General features: G+C 35.5%; 1 pseudogene; it reads right to left on the bottom strand.

Annotated features, from left to right (window-relative positions):
- Window positions 1–23,535: 23,535 nt before the first annotated feature.
- On the bottom strand, window positions 23,536–24,983 carry LOC143382915 (nucleotidyltransferase MB21D2 pseudogene; annotated as a pseudogene).
- Between the last annotated feature and the right edge of the window lie 561 nt (window positions 24,984–25,544).

Below are 25,544 nucleotides of genomic sequence, written 5' to 3'. Positions count from 1 at the left end.
ATAAACTGTTCCTGAGGGGAGTCTAAATGTTAACCTTACTGGAATTGGGCATTAAATCAATTATTATAAGTATCGTTAATAATTAAGCCATGTGTAAATAATTTTAGGAGTATATGATAATTGTATTGTAAAACTAGAAATGATCAAAAAGATAAAATTACAAAGTAGAAGCAACTAGATATTTTAGAGTTTAAAAGTACAATAACTGAAATGGATAATTTGAATTTAAAGAATTATTAAGAAACATCTTGGGGGCTGGGATTGTGGCTCAGAGATAAGGTACTCGCCTAGCATGTGTGAGGCACTGGATTCGATCCTCAGAACCACATAAAAATAAAGATATTATGTCCACCTATAACTAAAAACAAATATTAAAAAAAGAAGCATCTCAAATCAAAGGACAATCTGCAATCTAACTGGCCAATTAAATTTGTCAGTCTATCAATGTCTGAAAAGAACAACAAAAAAAGAGAACTAAGCATTCTTTCAGATTCAAAACAATGGCATTAAAGATTCATAATTAAGTTAATTGTGGTGGAGCATACCTGTAATCCCAGCTACCCTGGAAGCTGATACAAGAGGAGTCTGCTTTGGAAGTCCACACTAAGCAATTTAACAAGATATCATCTCAAAACAAACAAACAAACAAACCCAAAAGGGTGGATATGCAGAACTCATAGGATAAGAAAAAAAAATTTGAAAAATATTTGATAAGGGACTTACATGCAAAATATATAATCTAATCTAACCACTAAGCAATAGAAAGAACCCACATAAGACAAAAAGGATCTTACAGGTAGTTAGCTTTTTAAAGAAAATAAACAAATGTTGAAGATGCTTAACATCTTAGTTATCAGGGAAATGAAACCCAATGTCCCAATGAGGTTCCACACCAACAAGGAGAAGTCTGCATTTTGATTATGATAGACCTATTCACAAGGATGACTTACTAATAGAAACAGTTTAGTACTCCAGTTTTAGATATTAATAGACAAGAAATTAGAGGTTAGCCAACATTTTACAAAATTAGTAGCACAGATAAAGACAAAGAGAAAAATTGAACTTTGAGTGAAAAAAGAGAGTTAACACAAGAAACTAATCAAGTTAGTTATTATTAATTATTAAAGATACTTATAATAATTGATTTAATGCCCTATTCCAAGAGAAATACTTTATCAGCAAAGAAAAGATCATTATGAAAAATTAAAGTGGTTTACAATTTAAGATATAAATATAAACTGTGATAAGAATATTAAAAAATATTATAAAAATAGAAAAAAAATGATAGAAATTTAAATTGTCTTATAGATTTAATCTACAAGTACCAAACTTTTCTAAGGATTTCAGAAATGGAAAGGAATAAAACAATAATAGTGATGTTCATCTGATAGTTGGGAAACTATCAGAAAATTCATAGAAAAAGTATTTCTAGTACTAAAGAGAATTATGTATCTTTGGATTGATAAAAAAAAAAAAAACTACTAAAGGGAAAAAGGTAAATAAGGTAATACTTTCAGATATAAGGAAAAAAATGAAAGATTGTTTTGAGGTAGTAAGACCTACTAGAGGAAGGGAAATCAGGTTCCTTTTGGCCATCTGAAGACATAAAACTATGCCATGTGTCCAAAATAAATTATTGTTAGATTAATTTATAACAGTATAACTTTGTTGTGGTATTACCAACTAATCAAACTCAGCTACTGCTACTCAGGAGCCTCCCCTACCCATCCACACACCATGTCACACAACTTTCAGTTTGAGATGCTTTAAGAAACCACCACATTGTTTCAAAGGAAGGTTACAGAAATAGAGCTTAATGGGTATTCTAGCAATGCCAGATCTCCAATTACAAATAATCTGGCTTTTTCTTCAGTAATCAAAATTTTGCAGTTATCCTTGGAATCAGTAAAGTTCTAAAACAGAAGTAATATGAAAAGAGATGGAAATTACTTATTCAAAAATAGCAGAGTGGGAAAGGCTTTGAGGTAATTGATTTTTAATTTAAAGATCTCATATAAGTATCCAATAGATGTGAATGCTGAATGAATGTAATCTAATGTAATTTAGTCTGGTAAAAAACAAAACAAAACTTACCACCCATCCTTTTCTGAAGAGGCTGCCTGAGAATATACTCAATTCATAAGAGAAGGGAATTGTGTAAGAAGAAGACTTGGAATTGGCAAGTCAGGGAGATAGAGTACATAGAAGGGAAGGTCTGAGAGAGCCATGCAGAGAGCTCAGAATGGACCTAAATCAGGTTGGTGAAGAAGATATGAGAGATGAGGAGAGGGCTTTAGGCAGAAGCTGAACACCATGTGGTGAAAGATGTGATTCCAAATAAGGCTAGTTTTATTTATGTAGTAAACAAATGTATTCATAGTCAAAAAGAAAAAATAAAGACCATTTGAAAATCCAAGGGACATGAAAACTATGCTGGAAATTCCAGGCCATTCATGAAGTAACCTGGAATGTACCATATTTTTTAAGTCACTTATTAGGTTTAAAGAAGGAGACCACATTTAATCTTGGAAAATTTCTGCTTTCAGTGACATAGGAGTTACATCTCAATGTCCATGAAGAAAGAAGTACACTCAGCACAGTGCTTAAGGTGCAAAGACTGGTATTTCTAAAGTTTTAGCTCATATAATCAATCTACAGACAAAATAAAAATATATTATTTGTAGTTTATATTATAGTACATATATAAATATTCTTAACAGCAGTTGACAGCCCAATGGTTAACAATACTAATGACAAATTAATATTAAAGATGTAATAGAATTTAGGAAATAAAGGATTAGGGAAGGTTGAGAAAAAATTGAAAAAGAGATGGTGAAATAAGTATTCTAATTTTAGAGAGTGTGGAAATTAGAATATCAAAAGTTAATAGAACAAGGAAAATATTTTAAAATATTATTTAATGTTAAAGTAGTATAAGAATTATAAATAATAACAATATAAATCATTAGCAATAATACAAATATAAAATTAATTTGGGGAATGGCAGTGGAGGAGATGATCATAATATAATATAAATAATGTATCTTACATTATTTATATTATATCTTTCATATATCATATGGTATAAAATTGATAAACCAAGAAATAGAAAACTACATAATATGTCATGTAAGTAAATTTATTTAATATAAATTGTTTTAGAAAAAGGGATTGCAAATGGGAAACTATAAGATGATAAATTTAAAACTTTCTACGTTAAGTTGGTATTTCTGTGAAAAATAAAATCAAATCCCAGAATGAACATAATAGAATTTTGTCCAAGATATGACAAAATAAAACTCTATGAGCCCTTACATAGCATATAAATGTTTGAAAGAATGTAATAATCCAGGTCATCAACTGTTTTTTTCTGTATTCAGTGTTGCTGTTTGGAGAATTATTCACCTTCTTTGATAAAATATAAGATGTATTGCCTGCAGATAAATAATAATTTCAGATGTCAATAGAGATTTATATAATTAAAGGATAATTGAAGGAAGACTTGATGTTGAAATGTGGAAGTTGTATGATTAATTTTATATTTCTAATAAGATGTGTTGTTGGATATTTACATTTGTTTTAACACTGTTTTCAAAAGGCTTGTGCTAAGTGTTTACAACTACCCACCTCCTTTTATCTTTTCATTGTGTGAAATGCAGAGTTTTATATAAATATTGTGACTTCATGCATCATCAATTGCTACCTGTCTTCAACAAATGATTTAACAAATGTCTAATTCCTGGGTTAAGCTTTATTATACAATTGCATTAATAGTACAAAAGATTAAAAATAGCCAATAAGCCTTTCATTTCCAGGAAATAACTCCCTGAAACTCTGCATTTCAAAACTGCGTCATCTCTGGCTCCGAAAATACATTTACTTCTTCAAATTAATCCCAGAACAATTTCTTGGCTTTGAACACATTGAAGCCTTATCTTCCTTCACATTTCAGCTGGATGGCTGCTGCCTTCCTTTAAAAATATCCTTGGGTCATTTGATTCTTAAGTTCTCACAAATCTCAATTTTTCATGGTAGTTGCTCTATCTCCTTACTTTTTACAAAAGAGGAAATGAGTCTGCAAACTGGTAATGGATGGAATTTAAAAGGATAAAAGGGTTGGTTGGGTTTGGATTGTTCAGAAAAGGTCTGATAAGTTCCCTTCAAGTTGAAGGCCACTAAATGTCCAATACCATCAAATCATGTGTTGAAACCAATACATTTATAGCACAACTCTGGTTCAGAGTGGGACCAATTTAATAGGGAAGACTTGAATCCTTTGTAGTGAGTTTGACATTCAAGATTTTGCCTTCTCAAGGCAGGAACTATAACCAAATGTGGAAGGGCCTGCACATTAAACTGCTTTAGAAACTCAGTTTAAACACAGAATGCAGTTCATTTTTAGTTTTTGACAGGAACTCAAGTTTAATATTTTTTCTAATAGTTCACCTGATTACTTTTTTTTATTTCAAAATCTTCTACTTGAGAAAGCGAATAGTAGAGGATATTTGTAAACCTCTTAAATTGAACATGAAGTTTAGGTTAATGTTTTGTTTAGCACTTATTTAATTCTGAAAAGTTTACATAACAATGTTTTAATGAGCTCCTATTTCCTATTATTCCAGCAAAACTTTATTAAAAATACTTAGGTGCTTGAAATCTTTTTTTGCAGTGACTCTTCAAATTGGTTTAGCTTGACAAGCATAGAAGCACATAGCTTAACAATAGTAGTGAAGAAAAGGCTGATGGACCATTTTCTGAGCCTTCACCTTGATCAAGAGAGATGGTTGAGCACTATCAACAATCAAAATGTCAAATGCAAGAGTCTGCAAACTTAGTCCCTTTCTGAAATACAAATGTTGAAAAGATAACCCTTGCTTAACATGTGTAAAAATTTTAGAGAGTATATTTAATCGGAGAGTGATTCACGGACCAGGAAGTACCAGATTGCAAGAGGTTGGAGTTCCACTCAGGGGGGCATGTGGTGAGAATTTTATAAGATATTCATTGCAGCAAGACAAAAGGAATATTTGATTGGTTGAAGTGGAAAGTCCCTAGTTAGAGATTAGTTGGCAGTTTCCAATTGGTTAAGCTCAACTTTTGTTTTCCTGGGTTATGATTTCTAATTCTGACTTGGGTTTTTTGGCTTACATAGGAACTTGGGTTGCTCCACAGGAACTCTCCTAGCTTAGTAAAATGGATGGGTCTCCCTCTCCCCAAGGATCTTAATCAAGGGAATAGAATTTGATCAGGAAGAAAAAACTATTAGCATTTTTCATCACCTCCTGTGTTGCAGAGAGAGGTATGGTTGAGAGATTGAGGGTTCCTTCATCCACCCAGGCCTGTTTACAGAATAGAACTCTGTCCCAGTTATGATAGACTGGGAATATAGTTCCTCAAACACTCTTGTCCCAGCTTGCTCATAAAGCTGAGCTTCTGTACTTGGGGAAACAGAGGTAAGCTAAAAAGACAAGAGTCGGGTGTTTGTAATGTAAAGATGTTACTCCCACACTCAGATATGTAGAAATTATTCAAACATTTTGCCCAGGGGAAGAGGCATGCCAGAAGAACAGAGATGTTTCCCCAAAAGAGCTGATTGAAGCAATAGAAGTTTTAGTGCTAAGCAATTAAGCTTGCATCTATGACAACAATAAGCTAGGCCAGCAAGTTTAACAGAGAAAACCCAAGGAAAATACAGAGCCTGCAGAAGCCAGAACAAGCCTGGCTTTTAAAAAAGTGGTCCAGTGAAAGATTACAGATTTTATTAGGAGAGACGGCAGAGCAGCTTATGTACAGAGGGCAGTCCTAAACAATACACCAGTTAACCAGAAATTAGTGGATTCAAATAGCTGTGTGTGAGACCAAAAAGAATCAGTCATCTTAACAGGAAGATCAGGGAAAGCAGTGGTACAGAAGAGCCCTTCCAGGATCACTGGTGTCAAGTTGTATGGGTGCATATACAGGATTAATTCTAAGGAATAACACTATATGCTTCATATGGTGGTGGGCAGGGGGAATAGACTTTGCTACAATAATTCAGGCAACTGGCTAAAAAAGGAAACAACAAAAATAAGTCCCAAAGGTATCAGGGACCAGGTTTGCTATGATATAGCACCTGGCCAGTTTTCAACAAAAACTTATGGGAAAGGCATAGAAACTGAAATGTGCAGTGAAACTCAGTGGGAAGGGTAGAAGCCAATTGAAGCTACATTTGAGAGGGATCAGATACTGGATATAAGAGAAAAACTCTTCAAAACAGCCATTATAAATACATGTGAAGAACAAAATGAAATGATGCATAAAGAAATACAGGGATATATTGGTGATAGTCCACCAAATGAAATTTATGGACATAGAAACTAAAATTACAAATAAAAAGAAAACAGTAATTCTGGAGCTAAATACTCAAGAGCCAAAACAATGTCATTTGAGGGGCCCAAGACTGAACTAACAAGAATGAATGAGCAAAACTGAAGATAGATCAACTGAGATTGTGGATGCAAAAAAAAAAAAAAGAAAAGAAAAAAAAAAGAATGAATAAAAATGAAAGGACTTTCAGAAATGTGGAACACCCCTCACATGTGTAATGAAAGCACCAGAAAGAAAGGAGAAGGGAAAATGAGCACAAAATATATTCATAGAAATAATAGCAGAAACTTCTTGAATGTGATGAAAACATGAATGTAAATGTTGAAGAAAACAAACTCCAAGGAGAATAAATGAATAAGACCCGTATCCAGACCCATCATGATAAAAATGCTCAAAGCAAAAACAAAATATTTTTTTAAAGAGAAAGGAGAGAGAGAGAGAGAGAGAGAGAGAGAGAGAGAGAGAGAGAGAGAGAGAGAGAGAGATTTTAATATTTATTTTTCAGTGGACACAGCATCTTTATTTTTATGTGTGCTGAGGATCGAACCCAGCCCCCTGAGCATGCCAGGAGAGTGCGTTATCACTTGAGCTACATACCCAGCCCAACAAAAACAAAATATTAAAAGAAGCATAAGAAAAATGAATCATAGCATATAAGATTTGCCAATTTTTAGAGTGGTTGTAATAAATGACCACAAACCATGTAGCATAAAACAACAAGAATTGATTGTTTCATTTCTTGGGAATGAAACAAAAAGTGTTATTCAAACAATGAAACAAAAGTGTTGGAAGAGCCCTTATCCCTCTAAAATCATTAGAAAGCAATCCTTGTTGCTTTCAGCTGCTAGTGTTTGTGCAATCCTGGTGTTCCTTAGCTTGAAGATGCATCACTCTGATTATGGCCTCCATCCTCACCTGTCCATCTTTTTATTGGTTATTTCATCTCCTCTTATGAGGACCTCAGTCGTATAAATTATGATCTCTCTGTACTCTAGTATGACCTTATTTTAACTAATTATCTGCAATGTCCTTATTTTCAAGTGAGGTCATAGTCTAAAGTACTAAGGATTAGGAGGACCTATCATTGGAGTGTGTATGTGAGAGCAACAGTTCAAACCTCTAACATAAGGGAATAACAGCCCAGACCAAGAAATCACAACAAAGAAGAACAATTGGCCAAAATGTCTTATGAATATAAACGTAAGAATTCTCAACAAACTACTAGTTAAATGAATGTAGCAGCATATGTAAAGATTATACAATTGGGATTAATCCCAGGGATACAAGGTTGATTGTACACCTAAAATTCTATCAACCATAGCGGCATAATAAAGAACAAAAAACATGAAATTATATTAATGCCAAAAAATTGGCAAAATTGAATATTTTTTTGTGTGATAAAAATTTCAACAAAATCACAAGTAGAAGTAAATCCTCCAGTTGATAACAGGTAGTTCCTCAAACGATTGTACATAAAGTTGTCATAAGACTCAGAAATTCCACTCCTACACATGTGCCAAAAAGAAATGAATATATACATTGATAAAAAAGCTTGTACACAAATATTTACAGAATCATTATTCATTATAGCAGAAATACCATAATTTCCCAAAATTTGAGAAATAACTCAAGTGTCCATCAAATTATAAATATATAAATAAAAGTGTGCTATACAATGCAACATGTTATTCAGCAATAAAAAGAAATGAAGCACTCATGCATGATATTTAAAACATATAGACATTGAAAAATGTTGTGCTAAATAAATGAAGCCAGTTGCAAAAGATCATATATTATTAGTTCCTATTTATTTATTAATACCAAGGATTGAACCCAGAGATGCTTAATCACTGAGCCACATCCCCAGCCTTTTTTAAAATACTTTTTTTTGTTTTGAGGCAGGTTCTTGCTAAGTTGCTTAGGGACTCATTTGATGATGCTGGCTTTGAATTTGCCATCTTCCTGTCTTAGCTTTCGGAGTTTCTGGGATTAGAGCGCCCACTTATTTAATTAATTAATTTTGTGGTAGCACTAGAGATCAAACCCAGGGCCTTGCACATGCTAGACATGTGCACTACCATGGAGCTTCATCTCAACACCTTTGGTTATATTTTCAGTCAAGTCTCACTAAGTTTCCCATGCTGGCCTTGAACTTGTAATCCTCCTGTCTCATCCTTCTGAGTAGTTTTATGATCCTTTTTATACACAATGTATAGAACATGCAAGTCTATAGAGACAGGAAGCAAGTAGATTAGTGTTTTCCTAGGAGTATAATGGAGGTTGGGAAAAGTAAAGCATGACTGCTTATAAAAACTGTTTTAAAGACAATATTTTATAATATACAAAATTGATTGGGTAATTGTTGTCCAAGTTTGTGTTTACACTATAAATTATTCAATTGAGCACTTAAAAGAAGTACATTGTTTATTATGTACATTATTTCAATTAAAATATTATTTAAAAATTCCATAAATCAACATGTTTCATACTAGAAGATAATTGGCATCAGCCAAAAGTAATAGCAAAAGAATATTTACACGAACTTTTATAACTTGCATAACATACATGTAGTAGCCCACAGGAGAACATTAAACCTGGTATTTGTTAATGAGCTACTCAGCCCTAACCAAATGGAAATGTTTCTATAGGGAATTTAACTATCTTTTGAAATGTTTATCTGATATTAAAAGGAGCTAAAACAATTTTTAAAATCTCAAGAAGTCTAAATTCTCAAAACTTAAAAGTACCACAAGTACCTTCAACTCTATTAATCTAATTACTTATAAGTTTATCTTTACAATACTTTTAATTATATTTCAAGTACATAAGGAATCAGTTAGTTTTAAAAGTCCCCTGGTAGAACAAATCTTTACTCCTCACACTTCAGATAGAGTCCTAATATCCAGAATATACAAAGAACTCAAAAAATTAGACAATAAGATAACAAATAACCCAATCAACAAATGGGCCAAGGACCTGAACAGACACTTCTCAGAGGAGGACATACAATCAATCAACAAGTACATGAAAAAATGCTCACCATCTCTAGCAGTCAGAGAAATGCAAATCAAAACCACCCTAAGATACCATCTCACTCCAGTGAGATTGGCAACCATTCTGAAGTCAAACAACAACAAGTGCTGGCGAGGATGTGAGGAAAAGGGTACTCTTGTACATTGCTGGTGGGACTGCAAACTGGTGCGGCCAATTTGGAAAGCAGTAAGGAAATTCCTGGGAAAGCTGGGAATGGAACCACCATTTGACCCAGCCATTGCCCTTCTCGGACTATTCCCCGAAGACCTTAAAACAGCGTACTACAGAGATACTGCCACATCAATGTTCATAGCAGCACAATTCACAATTGCTAGACTGTGGAACCAATCCAGATGCCCTTCAATAGATGAATGGATAAAAAAAATGTGGCATTTATACACCATGGAGTATTACGCAGCACTAAAAAATGACAAAATCATGGAATTTGCAGGGAAATGGATGGCACTAGAGCAGATTATGCTTAGTGAAGCTAGCCAATCCCTAAAAAACAAATACCAAATGTCTTCTTTGATATAATGAGAGCAACTAAGAACAGAGCAGGGAGAAAGAGCAGGAAGAAAAGATTAACATTAAACAGAGACATGAGGTGGGAGGGAAAGGGAGAGAAAAGGGAAATTGCATGGAAATGGAGGGAGACCCTCAATGTTATACAAAATTACATATAAGAGGTTGTGAGGGGAAGGGGAAAATAAACAAAGAGGGAAATGAATTACAGTAGATGGGGTAGAGAGAGAAGATGGGAGGGGAGGGGAGAGGAGGGAGGATAGTAGAGGATAGGAAAGGTAGCAGAATACAACAGTTCCTAATAGGGCATTATGTAAAAATGTGGATATGTAACCGATGTGATTCTGCAATCTGTATTTGGGGTAAAAATGAAAGTTCATAATCCACTTGAATCTAATGTATGAAATATGATATGTCAAGAGCTTTGTAATATTTTGAACAACCAATAAAAAATAAATAAAAAAAAATAGAAGTCCCCTGGTAGCTTTGAATATTTTTGCTGAGTACTTAAAAATATGTGGAAAAATCTACAAAAACAACTACTATACATATATGGCATGCATTATTTCCTATTTGAAAAATTTGGGTCTATTTTCATAAAAATTCAGAGGTTCTCTGCTCACTTGGCATTTTTCCCCAAAGTCACACAGGTCAGCACATATAACTCCCACAGCTTCTCTACTTCAGATAGAGATGCTATGAATAATAGATTTACTATTATTTGGATCATTTCTAATCTTATTGAAAGGATAAAAATCTCTAGGGAAAGCAACTTCCTAAAATATTATCTATTATAAATTTTCTTATGTTTAAAAAGTCCATATTAGCATCAACTAATATTTTTAGCAGCTTGCCTTACTGAAGAAGAAAAATATTAAGTTTTAGCATGTATTTTCTCTTATACTGAATTCTTTAAAAGTAATTTCCTATTGTAATAGTTGCTTTCATCTGAAGAATTCAACATTTTGGAAATACTGCATTAAAATTTTCTTGTTTTCTGATGACATTGTAGTTAGAAATTTTAATACTTTAATTTTCATGAACTCTAAACTGTGTTGGTAACTAATCATAATTGAGTGTACTGTTTGTCCTTTGACTCATTTCAATACAATTATTTTTGATTTCTGATTTAGGCAGGCTATGGTTTGGATATGGTTTGTGTGCTCCAAGGGCCCATGTGATTAGAAACTTGGACCCCAGGATGATGGTACTGAATGAGTGTTATGCAATCTCTAGGAGGTGGGATTCAGGGATAGGGGTACAGCTCAATTGTAGAGCACTTGCCTTGTGTCAATAAGGCCCTGGGTTCAATACTGTTATTGTTCATATTTGTAATGATTCCCTAAAGCACTCGTGTTAAAACTTGGTCCTCAATAAAGCGATGTTCAGAGGTAAAATATTTAGGAAATGATTGGATCATGAGGCTTCTAACCTTATTATTGTATTAATCCATTTGATGGATTAATTTTGGGCGAGAATATTGGGGATTGAACCTAGGCATGATTAATCACTGAGCCACATCTCCAGCCCCCCCCCCCCTTTTTTTTAACTTTGAGACAGTATCACACTAATTTGTTTAGGGCCTTTCTAAGTTACTGAGACTGGACTCAAACTTTCAATGACATTTCAAGTATATAAGGAATTAGTGAGTTTTAAAAGTCCCCTGGTAGCTTTGGATATTTTTGCTGAGTATTTAAAAATATGTGGAAAAACGTCCAAAAAAAAAAAAAAAAACTACTACACATATATGACATGCATGTACTCCTGCCTCAGACTCTGGATTTGCTGGAATTACAGGCATGCAGCAACATGACTGGCTTGATTGGTTAATAGTTTGAATGGACTACTGGGTGATGACTGTATGCAGGTGGAACAATGTTGGAAGAAGTAAGACATTGTGTATGACCTTTAGAATTATATCTGTCCCAGGACCCTTCCTGTCTCCTTCTCCCTCTGCTTCCTGGCTGTCCTGAACTGAACAGCTTTTTTATGCTGTGTCATTTCTCCATGATGTTCTGCCTCCACTGAGGCCCAGAGCCATGGAGTTATTCAGCTGTGGACTGAACCTCTGAAACCATGAGTCCAAAATAAACTTTTCCTTCTCTGAATTACTCTTGTCAGATATTTTGGAAATAGCAATGAAAAGTTGACTAAAACAGATTTCTAGCACTGCAAAAAGAAAAGGAAAAAAAAAAGTGATGGAATGTGGTGGTGGATAATTGGGTCACTGGGGTGTGAGGTTCATTTAATCAGTTGGAAATTCTTGTGAGAGGATTGTTATATATGGAGCAATTCTGGTCCCTTTTACTCTGTCTTTGCTTCCTAATTTAAAATGTAGTCACTCCCCCACATATGTTTCTTCATCTGCTATGGGGTCTTTATAGTTTGAACTCTGAATCTTCAGAACGATAAGCTAACTCAAACTAAATAAACCTTTCTTCTTCACAAGTGTCATTTATCAGGTATTTTGTTATACTGACAAAAATATGATTAATAGCAGGTGGAGACAAACAGTATTAGAGAGTGGAACTGACTTTCCAGCAATACAGTGCATACATCTTATTGTGCCATATATTGAACCTATATTTACCATTCTGATATTTTCACATGTATGCGTAACTACACACACACACACACACACACACACACACATTCCTTTGTTGTTATCTTGAGTCATACAAATGAAGTTCAATTCCTCTTTCTCATAGAGCTTCAAATATTAAACCTAGAAGATGGCAGAGAGGATTTAGACTGCAACCCTTGACTTCTCCTCAGCCCAGAAATAAAGCAACAAAAAAATAGCTGACCAGAGAGGTAGGTGACAGAGTAAATACTGTGAACTCAGTATTGGACAGATTGAGGCTTGGAAGGACTATAATTTGGGTACTGAAGCAGAAAATGAGGACAGAATTTCTTGACCCAGAACACTGATCTGGGTAGAGTCATAGGGGAGGGTAATGAAGGGAGAAAGTTGAGACAGGCGGGGAGACAACGCCCACAAGCTTTTCTCCTTCACCATAGTTGGAAACAAAGGCCAACCAAGTTAAACTTGGAAAGAAGCATCAAAGACAGTGAAGGAAATCACACAATTCAGATCAAATTGCTTGGCAGAAACCTACAGGGCAGGACAGCCATTTTGTAAGCACCACACTTAGTCAGTTCCTCTAGGAATTAGACCAGAAACACAACAGCTAGAAGAAAATATAGGCTCAACACTCCAGCATCGTGGAATAGGACCTGATTTCCTCATTAAGACTCCTAGAGCTCAGGAAATAAAATCAGGAATCATTAAGTGGGATGGCATCAAATTAAAAACCTGCACAGCAAAGGAAACAATTAAGCACATGAAGAGTGAGTCCCTACAGAATTGGAGAAGATCTTTGCCAACTACTCTTCTGACAGGAAGCACAATAAATGAACAAATAAACCAAAGAGATATTGCTCAAAAGAGGAAATACAAATGGTCAAGAAATACACAAAGAGATGTTTAATATACTTAGCATTTAGAAAAAGGCAAATTAAAAGTATACTGAGGTTTCATCTCATTCCACTTAGAATGGCAATCATCAAGAACACAATAATTGCTGATGAGGTACACCCATACATTTTTAGCAGTATGGAGATTCCTCAAAAGATTATAAATAGAACTACCATATGACCCAGCTATCTTAGTATTTATATAAAAAAAAACAATAAAATCAGCATTATAGTGATTTATGCATACCAATGTTTATAGCAATGAAATTCACAAAAGTCAAGTTATGGAACTAGAGTCTGTCATACAAATGGATAAAGAAAATGTGGGCATATATACACAGTTTTAGTCAGCCACAAAGAAAAATAAAATTATGTCATTTGCTAGAAACTGAATGGAACTAGAGTACATCATGCTAAGTGAAATAAGCCAAATTGAGAAAATCAGAGGTTAAATATTTTCGCTCATATACAAAAGCTAGAGAGAAATAAGGCATTTAAAAATGAGGGACCTTATGAAAATAAAAAGGAGAGCAGTGAAGTAGAAGAAGGAGATCAAGCGGGATGGAGGAGAGGAAGAATATGGAAAATATTGGGTATTCAAATGAAGCAAATGATTGCATGCATTTGTGAATCTCATTATTATGCACAACTGAAATGTACTAGTGAAAACATTTTTTAACTTCAAATATTGGGCCTGGGGTTGTGGCTCAGTGGTAGAGCACTTGCCTAGTACTTGTAACCCCCTGAGTTCGATCCTCAGCACCACAGAAAAATAAATAAAATAAAGGTATTGTATCCAATTACAACTAAAAAATAAATATTAAAAAAACTTCAAATATTGGAACATGATTATTTTGTTCCTGATTTTTCTATCTCAATATTTAATCTCAGGTTTTTAAAACACAATCCTTTTGATATGATTCTTATTTTAGGCTTCTCCAAGACAGGAACTCTAAAAAAAAAACAAAAAAAAAAACGAGTTGGTATTTGTAGTTTATTCAAGTGACCCCTTGACACTCCAGAGAGGTGGTGCAACAGAGATGCAGGAAGATAAGAAGATCCAATCATGTGTGTTAATGCTAGGTTATTCCTCTGGGAACTAAGTCTGATGCTGGCCTCTGAAATAACATATGGAACATGCCTCAGGGCCTTCTGGCTATATGTATTAGTCAGCTTTTCGTTCCTGTGACTGAAATACCAGATAGTAACAACTTAGAAGAGAAAAACTTTACTTGGTCTCATGTTTTTTTGATGTTTAATCCATGGTCAGTGTGCTCCTTTGTTTTAAGGCTGAAGTAAAGCAGAACATCATGGCAGAACGGTGTGGCTAAGTAAAAATTGTTCAGTTCCTGGCAGTTGTTTGAAGCAGAGAAAGAGAGAGCACAGGAGGATCCAGAGACATAATAAAAAAGGTATGCCCCCAGTGACTCACTTTCTCTTGCCACACCCCACTTACCTATAGTTACCACCCAGTAATCCATTTACATTATTAATTCATTAAATGGATCAATTCATTCATTAGGTTACAGCTCTCATAATCTCGTCATTTCACCTTCTGCATTAACAGGAGCTAAACATTAGCACCAGAGCATGGGGAATCCGGGACATTTACCAACTCCCATTTGCTGAGTGTGCCCAAGTTGTTGTTAACCTCTCACTGCAGGTACCCCACATGGGTGACCTAGAATGTTTCTGTGGTGCTCAGGGAAGCTCTGGTCCTTGAGACAGCCCCTGAGATTGAAATGTGGTTAACTTTTCAAGAAAATTCTGCTTTTAATGAATGTAGGTGGATTTAGGGGATATGAGTCAGAATATCAATGTTGTTTGTTTCAGCACAGTTTTAAGTGCAATTGGCATATGAATCATTTTATATTCTTCATAAAGTAGGGCGGGGGTTGTGGCTCAGAGGCAGAGTGCTCGCCTACTATGCATGAGGCACCGGGTTTGATCCTCAGCACCATGAGAATAAAGTAAAGATATTGGGTCCACCTAAAACCAAAAAATAAAAAAGATATTTAAAAAAAAATACAAATTCTTGTAAAGTACCATTCTACATATGACATCACAGTAAGAAGTCCTTGAACCAAGCTAAATTTCACCTCCTTTATTTAGGGTACAACGTGTAACCCTTTCTTGCAGCGGCATTTTAATGGAACTTTTGTCTTCATGTGAGCTGATAATGTCTTCTGTTATGCTTTGTGAGTCAAGTGCAAAGTCTACCTTCATCTTAATAAGTTACAGATATATGTAGATGTATGTTATGAGCATATGTGTAGACACATTTAAACTCATCTGGAAACAGACAAATCTGAAGCTTCCTGATATTTTGTGTGAATATATGCTTTTTTACATTGGATATCAGAGGTGTTTCCTAATAAAATAATGTGCATCATTTTCCCCCACACTATCTTCCTTTTAGTATCTTGGGTTTAATTCTGATACTGATGTCCTCAGCCCTTGTATTAATCACACCACTTCAGCCCAAAGTACTCTTCCTTTGTCTGCCTTCTCAATCTGCTCAGTTCATTACAGGCTGACTGACTAGTTAAGAGCATATGCTGCTATAAGGTGTTAGTGTTAGATAACAGCTTAAAGTATCACTCCTCCTCTCAGATAATGACTTAAAAATAGCATTTAATTAAGAGGAGTAGCTTGTGAAAATTTGGGTAATACTGCAGGAGCGATTATGGAGGATTTTGCTAATATATTAGCAATTTCTGTTTCTTAAATTACATAATTTCCATGTATATTCAGAAATAGTGTAGATGGTTTCAAAAAAGTTAGAAAAACTACTCTTTCAAACATCTTCTGGGACATCTTAAAGCGTTTTGCATGAAGATTGAAGGTGAGCTGCACTCGCCAAGATAAACAGAAGTGAATACCAGGGAAAATGAGATGTATAGGATCAAAATTGTAATGGGGTTTTCTTTCTTATTTTAACAATGAAAATTTATCTCTCAGATATTCACTTGCCTTGGAAATCCTGATAATTGACAGTAATGCAATGAGCAAGGAAAACATGACTAAAAGATAACTTTAAAGAATATATTTCTTAAAAGTTTTATCAGGAGAAATGCTAATGTGAAATTTCACTTTTGTGACAACTGAACTGGAAGGATCAGATACTTTTAATATTTCTCTTTTTCTAAGCTTATAGAACGGATTTGGAGAAAATATGTTAAAGTAAACTGACAGCAGGTTGAGATTTGTAATTTTAGCCTAAAAAGAAGTCATCACAGGATGTGTAGCTTATGTTGGTAGAACAACTCAAACAAGATGTACTTATACTCCTCAAATACCCGCTGACCTGTAGGTTATCAGAGTTGACCAGATGTTCAATATTTGGTAATTATTCATTGACAAAATTAATTTATTATAAAACCACTATTTAATTAGATGTTTACAAAACAATTACTATTCACCAGATTCTTAATGGTAGCCACATCAAGTGATTATATTAAATTTCATAATTCTATGCATCTGAAACAAACTTTTATAACATCTATAAACGTACATATAGTTTATCTAGCTCAAAATGCATGGTGGTTTCAAAGATCTATTTTGCTAAATACTCTTTTTTTCTTCTTTCTTTTTATCTGTTCTAATCAGCTGTACATGATGGTAGAATGCATTTTGATATACATAAGTGGAGTATAACTTCTCATTCTTCTAGTTGTACATGATGTAGAATTACACTGGTTCTGTAATCATATATGGACCTAGGCTAATAATGTCTGATTCATTCCACTGTCCTTCCCAACTTCATATTTCCTCCCTTCCCTTGACTCCCCTCTGTCTAATCCCAAGTACCTCTATTCTTTTCTAGCTCCATCCATCCATCTCATTTATTGATTCTTGATTTTACTTGTGCTTTAGAGGTCTTATTAAGGAAGTCAGTTCCTAAGCTAACATTGTGAATTAGCATCTGTGCATCAAAGAAAACATTTGGCCTTTGGTTCTTTGGAATTGACTTATTTTGCTTAGCATGATATTCTCCAGCTCCATCCATTTACCTGCATAGTCATAATTTCACTCTTCTGTAAGGGTCAGTAATATTCCATTGTATATATGTACATTTCCTTTTTCCATTCATCTGTTGAAGGGCACTGAGGTGTGTTCCATAGTTTAGCTATTGTGAATTGAGCTGTTATGAACATTGATGTGGCTGCATCACTATAGTATGTTGATTTTAAGTCCTTTGAGTATATGCTAAGGATAGCTGGGTCAAATGGTGGTTCATTCCAAGTTTTCTGAGGAATCTCCATACTGTTTTTCATAGTGGTTGGACCCATTGGCAGCCCCACCAGCAATGTAGTAGATTTTCCCCCACATCCTCGCTGTCACTAACATTAATTGTTGCTTGTATTTTTGATAATTGCCATTCTGACTGGAGTGAGATGAAATATCAGTGTACTTTTGATTTGCATTTCTGTAACTGCTAGAGATGTTGAACATTTTTTTATATATATATTTGTTGACCATTCGTATTTCTTCTGTGAAGTATCTGTTCAGATCTTTAGTCCATTTATTGATTGGGTTATTTGTTGTTTTAGTGTTGAGATTTTTGAGTTCTTTATATATCCTGGAGATTAATGCTCTAACTGAGGGGCATGTGGTAAAGATTTTCTCCCATTCTGTAGGCTCTCTTTTCATGTTATTGATTGTTTCCTTTTCTGTGAAGAAGCTTTTTAGTTTGACTCCATCTCATTTATTGATTCTTGATTGTACTTGTGCTTTAGAGGTCTTGTTAAGGATGTCAGTTCCTAAACTGACATGGTGAAGATTTGGGCTTACTTTTTTTTTTTTTTTTAATTAGGCGCAGGGTCTCTGTTCTAGTGCCTATGTCCTTGATCCACTTTGAGTTGAGTTTTGTACAGGGTGAGAGATAGAGGTTTAATTTCATTGTGCTACATATGGATTTCCAATTTTCCCAGCATCATTTGTTAAAGAAGCTATCTTTTCTCCATTGAATGTTTTTGGTGCCTTTGTCTAGTACAAGATAATTGTATTTATGTGAGTTTGTTTCTGTGTTTTCTATTCTATACCATTGGTCTATGTGTCTCTTTTAGTGCCAGTACCATGTCATTTTTGTTACCATGGCTCTGTAGTATAATTTAAGGTCTGGCATTGTGATGCCTCCTATTTCACTTTTCTTTCTGAGGTTTTCTTTGGCTATTCTGGGTCTCTTATTTTTCCAAATGAATTTCATGATTGCTTTTTCTATTTCTATGAAGAATTTCATTGTGATTTTAATAAGAATTGCATTAAATCTCTATAATGCTTTTGGTAGTATGGTCATTTTGACAACGTTAATTCTGCCTATCCAAGAGCATGGGATATCTTTACGTCTTCTAAGGTCTTCTTCAATTTCTCTCTTTAGCTTTCTGTAATTTTCATTGTAAAAGTCTTTCACCTCTTTTGTTAGATGATTCTTCTTTTTTTTTTTTTTAGGCTAAAGAGTATTTTACTAAATATTCTTTAAATATTCTTTAAAAACATTATGTCTGTTCTTGTAGTATATAAATTCTTTTTGTTTTTTTTTTTTTTTAGGGCAAAGGCATTTTTATTTTTACTTTTCTTTAGTTATACATGACAATCAAATCTATTATATTTATACAAACTGGGACATATTTTAATTAGGATCCCAGTCTTGTGGATGAACACTATGTTGAGATTCAGTGTAGTGTATTTATATATGTACACAGGAAAGTTATATCAGATACATTCCATTGTCTTTCCTATGGCCATCATCCTCCCTTCCCTTCAAATAAATACTTTTTGGATTTGATTTGCTAATATTCTATTTGTAAATATATTTTTAAGTATAAGTACAGATAGTATAAAATTTTCTTATATTATCCTTTTATGATGTCAATGTTATATGAAGAGATTGGATCAGATGTTAATTTAATGGAGACATGTTACTTTTCCAAAAACTTAGCCTCCAAAGCATAAGAAAGTCATGTTAGTCCATTGGCTTAGTTATTTTTCTAGATAATTTATACCATTTTCATATTTCATATTTCAGTCTTAAATACAGAAGCATTACTTTACATATGTGAATCTTACATCCAGTAGAATTGCTGAATGTTCTATTATCTCTTAGAACGAATTTTCTTGGATTTCACATAAGTTATAAATATGGAGACTTTTGTTTCTTTCTACTTTTTAAAACTTTAAATTCTTTCTCTTGTCTTATTGTTAAGGTCTTTTATGCAATCTGGGATAGAGGTGGAAGTAGATAGATTTGACTTATATCTGGCTCTACTAAGAAACTTTCTAAAACTTCATTAGCAATTCTAATGTTACCAGTCTATTTTGAGAAATCTGATTTCAGCATGTTAAGGCTTGTAAATAAGCTTTTTCCATCATTATTGTTGATATAGGAAGAGATAAACATATTTTTTTTTAGGTGGACATAATACCTTTATTTTATTTTTATGTGGTGCTGAGAATCGAACCCAGTGCCTCACACATACTAGGCAAATGCACTTCCTCTGAGCCACAACCCCAGCCCAGAGCCTTGTTTTCTTTAATTGGAAAACAATGTTTACAAATTAATATCTCGGTGTTAGCTATTATCTTCATCTGTTTTATGTTGCTGTAACAAATACCTGAGCATGCTCACTATTATTGGGTGTTGATGCTTCTAGACACCCTCAGGAGATAAATATATTAATGAAATGAATTACAGAGTCAGAGACAACTCCTTGTATAACAATATATTAATAGATTAAATTTCACAGGGAAATATTGAATGGACTGCATAATAGATGGCTGTGGAACAAAGGGATTTCCAGGTAGAAGATAAATTTTTAGATCTCAACTTCATGCAATTTGCACAAAACCAACTCCAAGTAGATAATAAAAGTGAATATATAAAAAAAAAAGAAAGAAAAAGGAAACTTTAATTCTATCAGAGAAAATATTCTTATTACCTCAGGATAGAAAACAATATCTTTAGCAAAGCATACACACACACACACACACACACACACACACACGTACAATAAAATGTAAAGGACAAAACAGATAAAACTACTTCAGATCTTCCATACAAAGAAAAATACCAGGAATAATAATTTATAAAATATATTTAAAAGTGTATTTATATAAAAATTTATGTATATATACACATTTATAAATATAAATATAAATGTATAGTATATCCAGCAAAGATTAATATTCAAAATATTTAAAACTCCTCATGTCAGTGAGAAGGAAACAGTGAAAAAGAAAAACAATGGGTAAAAACATAGGTAATATAATCAATAAGGTCAAAACATTCTCAGATTCTTGGTAATTAGGGAAATTATAACCCCAATAAGATATCACCTTTGACCACTCACAGTGGCAAGAGAGCAATCTGAAAACATCTGATACTGTTGAAGATATTGGTTAAACAAATTTCCTCCAAATGTTGATGAGAACATTAGGATAAAAATCTTCCTGGAAGGTGTTTTGATGGAATCTTTTAAAATCTGATTCATTCAATTATATCCTATGGTCTAGCAAGTCTATGATTCAATCTCTATAAATTTGTATATGCACAATGAGATTTATACTAGAATAATCTGTGGAGCATTGCTTATAAAAACAACAATGTAAACAGAAACAACTGAATGTTTTTTGTAGAAGAATGGATAAATGTGGAGGGAAAACTTCCTGTAGCTTCTGAATTGGCACTAGGCTCACAGCAGGAAACAGGAGCTAGGTGCTGCCTTTGTAACAGGTGTCTTCCCAGAGGATTGTTCAGAAGTTAAACCATGCTCACTTCTGACACTCAGTTGTTATGTGGCTCATCCACCCCTTCCCTTCTCCCATCTCCTATGAGGAGACTGCTGGCTGGAGGCAAAGGAGGCCTTGGGGGTCACAGGAAATGCATTGTCTTTGGTGAGAGGTTACTGGTATGGATTAGCAAGTTCTTGAGAAGTCTATAAAACACGGTACCTGAGGGAGGGGAGAGCTGAAATAAGGCAGCAGAGTTTCTTTGTGTCATGGAAAGAAGGAAGATGAGACAGACTTGAGAGATATTTTAGAAACTCACACAAGAAGAGGACCTGAGTGAAATAAGCCAGGCACAGAAAGACAATAGCATCTGTTGTCAATTACATGTGGAATTCATGTATGTTGCCCAGGGAAACAGTATAAAGGTGCTCACTAGAAATCAGGGGAAAGAAGAGGAGTTGGGGATGAAGGAAAAGAAGATGTTGGTCAAAGAGTACAAAGTTCCAACTCAACTGGAGGAACTGAGTGATCTACTTCACTGCATGATGACCACAGTTAACAATTAGGTATTACACAATTGTTTAAATAGATGTTTTAACATTCTTACTAGAAAAAAAAATGATAAATTGGTGAGGTGATAATTAGTGTTAATAATTAATTTGATTGGATTAGTTTGATTGAGTCTTCTTATAATGTATACATAGACCAAAACATCACAGTATACTCTATAAATATACACAATTATTTGTCAATTAAAGTAAATTTTTTTTTTCAGTATGCTTCTTTTTTATTATTATTTCTGCAATTAACTTAAGTTCGTTGAATGATTTCATTTTCATTTATAAGCATTACATTAATTCCCATGCAAAAACCCAAGACCACATATGCCTGATTCCAAATGGCAAAAATCCAACTTATGAGTCTGGACATTCAGGAAGAAAACCAAGATGTTGCTTGACTTTTCCATGAGTAGACATCATGGGTATCCTTTGGGAGAGCAGCAGGTCTCTTGACCCTCGAACAGCAGTTTGCCATGAATCCAGACCAAAGCAGGGAGCCAATGTCTTGAAGCACCTACAACTGGCAAGGAATTTCACTCATGAAGACAGGACACCTCTGTTCCAACGCTGCCACACAGATTTTCCTGGTTCCAGCTCTACAGTAACACCTGCTTTTGAACAGATGTGTTATCTTCTCTTTGAGGATAATAAAATTTTCCTGCCAGTTTTCCTCAAAAGCTCAGGAGAAATAAAGAGACTTCATTTAAAAAAATAATAATAACCAAAAACTCACCTCTAGAACCCCAAAAGAAATAAATACAAAGACACCTACTTTATCAAGTATGTATCTTCCCCAACTTTAGATAGAGTCAATGAACAGGTATAAAGCTTTAAAAATTTCTCTCAGTAAGTTAGGAACCAGGAATATCAAAGAGGGCAAAAAAGGACCCCACAATTAAAGGAGAACTAAACAAACACAAAGAATCATTCTATCAACTGAGAGAAATGGGCTAAATGAACAACTGATAGCATTTCAAGAGTAGATGTTAATTCCTACTGAAACACACATCGCAACTCTGACAATGGCAAAGATTTCATTAGTGCAAATAACAATTATAATGGTATATTCTTTAACAGGACTTAAATAAGGCTTCAAATAATTATACATGCTAAAAATAACATTTGGAAACCTTAAATTTGTTTGGAAAGCTATCAAACATACTCTTCCAAACCATCCAATGTTCGCTGGGTCCAGGACAATTACATTCAGTGAAGTTGTCCCCAAAACACAATTTGTAGCATTATTACTTTCAAAGTTTACATAGTCTGGTGGAAAAAGGGGAAACCACTCTGGTCACTGATCAAAAGAAAGAAATCCAGTCAACGTGCCAGGTAGTTCCCAGGTTCTTAAGATTCTCAAATATCCACAGTGATGAAAACTCATTAGAAAAATAAAGACAGAAAGAAAACAAAAATATATTAGAATTCTTAAATGTCAGAGATTTGTTTCCCAAGTCCTATTAATAAATTCTGCTCAAAGTATGAAACAGAAAAAAGAAAGAAAGAAAAAAAAAAAAACAAGAGGATTCATGGGCATATTCATCTATGGCTCAAGTTCTCCTTAAAAAACAAACAGCAACAAAACCAACAAACAAAACTACAGGACAATGACGGGAAAACATACATGACAAAATCAGAGGCAGAGTATGAAATAGTAATATACTGTTTCAGAGCCTGCACCATCCTGCAGAACCAGGAAACTTAAAATTTGTTCTTAACAAATCCAATCTAAGCTGGATATGTAAAAAACGGAAAGACAGAATCACAAACCACACTGAAGGTTATGGGAGTTTTAGAACCAGGAGAGACCCCCCCCCCCAAAAAAAAAAAAAAGTCAGCAAAACACTCAGAAAAATTTATCATCAATTCTGAAGTGGGGCCTTGTGACATCATCGGGGTTAATAAAGACAGAGATGGACTTCCCCGGATTCTCAGTCACGAGCTGCTGCAGTTTTTTTGCCAAATGGTCATCAGGCTGGTTGGGGTCCCCTCCGTCCGACTGCGGGGAGGGGATGCTGGTGGTGCTGCCGCGCCGCTGGAGGTCCAGCGTCAGTCGGTTGGCTGCCTTGATGTGCTCGATGGCCGTGCGCAAGTGCTCCGCGGGATCTGAGCGCACGGAGGAGAGCTTGCGGGCGTGGAGCATGACCGTCTCCTCCGACAGGTGCTCCAGCATGTTGCACTGAGGGATGAAATAATTGGGGCACATCTTGTTGACCAGACAGTGTTGCAGGTCATCAATGAGGCCCAGCAAAAAGTGGGTGGCATAGTCTTCTTGAGCCAGATAGTTGGCAGGAAGTCTGTCGCAGGCCCAGAGCATCATGCTCCGCAGGTGATAGGGGCTAATGGCCTTGGGCCGGGACAGGAGTTTGATGATGATGGCTTTGCAGGCCTGGTAGGCCTGCATGAGACTGCTAGAGATGCACTTCTTCAACTGCACCTCGCTCCTGGCAAAGGACAGCCGCCACTCGTTGTCCTTCTTACCCTTGTAGGAGCAAGCAGGCACCAAGTAAAACCCACTGATGACTTCCTCCTCGGTTATCTTCCCATCCCAAAAGTGATTTTCCATGAGCCAGCTCTGGGCCACTGCAGGCCAACCTTTGAAAGATACCACTGGGACGATATCGTACAACATGCGACTGCTCCCCACACCCAGAATGATGGAGATGATGGTCCCATTCTTTTCTACCTTTTCCACCTTTGGCATCCCTCGCTGGGGCTTCTTCTGGATCTCTGATAGGACAATGCTGATGGAGTCATAGAACCAGTCGGCCACTTTGGTACGGGAGAAGAAGTAGTTGGTGGCACCATTGATGTGGTCTACGATGGTGCAGCAGTCTTTCCATTTACTGATTGTTCCCTCATCAAAGAGACGAAGGCTGAGCCAGGAGTGGCACAAGGCTGAGTGACGCATATCGAGAGTCACAGGCTGATTGCGATCATGCAGTTTAAGGGCTGGCACCAGAAGGGTAAAGTCCATATCATAGTCAGTATCCCGGGCATAGACATTTAGCTCATCTAAGTCCAGATCCACCACACCTTCCCGGACTCCTCCAGAGAGCAACAGGTACTCGTTAGCCACTGGAAGTTTTTGGTCCAGCTTTTGCACCATTCCCAGCATGGAAAAGATGAAATCCTTAGCTGTGTGAATCTCCAGCGCTCTCTGGTCGTCGTATTCCCGCTGGTCGTGCTTCGTAAATTCTTGGATGAGTTTGTTCAATTCCTCCACCCGAGCTCCTGACCTGAAATCCAGCCCAGGGAGGCTGCCTTGCTGGCGGTGGGAGCGGCCATCTTCATGCAAAACGCGCCGAGCAGCAGCTCCGCGGCGGCGGAGGCACCCACCCCCGCCCCCCACCCCGCCCCCAGGGCCCTAAAGTAAATTTTTTAAAGTACCAATTAAATCACAGATGGAGGGCAAAAGAGTAGAAAAGGGATAGAGAGAGAGAGAGAGAGAGAGAGAGAGAGAGAGAGAGAGAGAGAGAGAGAGAGAGAGAGAGAGAGAGAGAGAATATGAACTCATGTAGTCATCAGAAGTTTGTGGGGTGCTCTGCCAGAGGCAGAACTTGAAGGGCCTAGAAGGGGAAGAAACCAGGACCTGAGGAGAGAGGAAGGCACTGCTGGGGATGGAAAGGACTGAAAATTAAACTTCATATTATATTAGAATTTGAAACTGAATTTCAATGTGTGAAATTGACCAGCAAATTATGGGCATGGCATTAAGTAATAGAAAAGGAGATTTCATATCTTATTTGAAAATAGTGTAAGAAAATCAAAAGTGTTTCATGTTGTACAGGTAGTCAGAGCCACTAAATAAAATAGCACACTCATGCACAAGCAAATGTGCTCACATAGCTGGGC

This window comes from Callospermophilus lateralis, chromosome 17, assembly GCF_048772815.1.
Source record: "Callospermophilus lateralis isolate mCalLat2 chromosome 17, mCalLat2.hap1, whole genome shotgun sequence".
Taxonomy (NCBI): Eukaryota; Metazoa; Chordata; class Mammalia; order Rodentia; family Sciuridae; genus Callospermophilus; species Callospermophilus lateralis.
The sequence above is the reverse complement of the archived record's forward strand: the minus strand, read 5'-3'. Positions and strand labels throughout refer to the sequence as shown.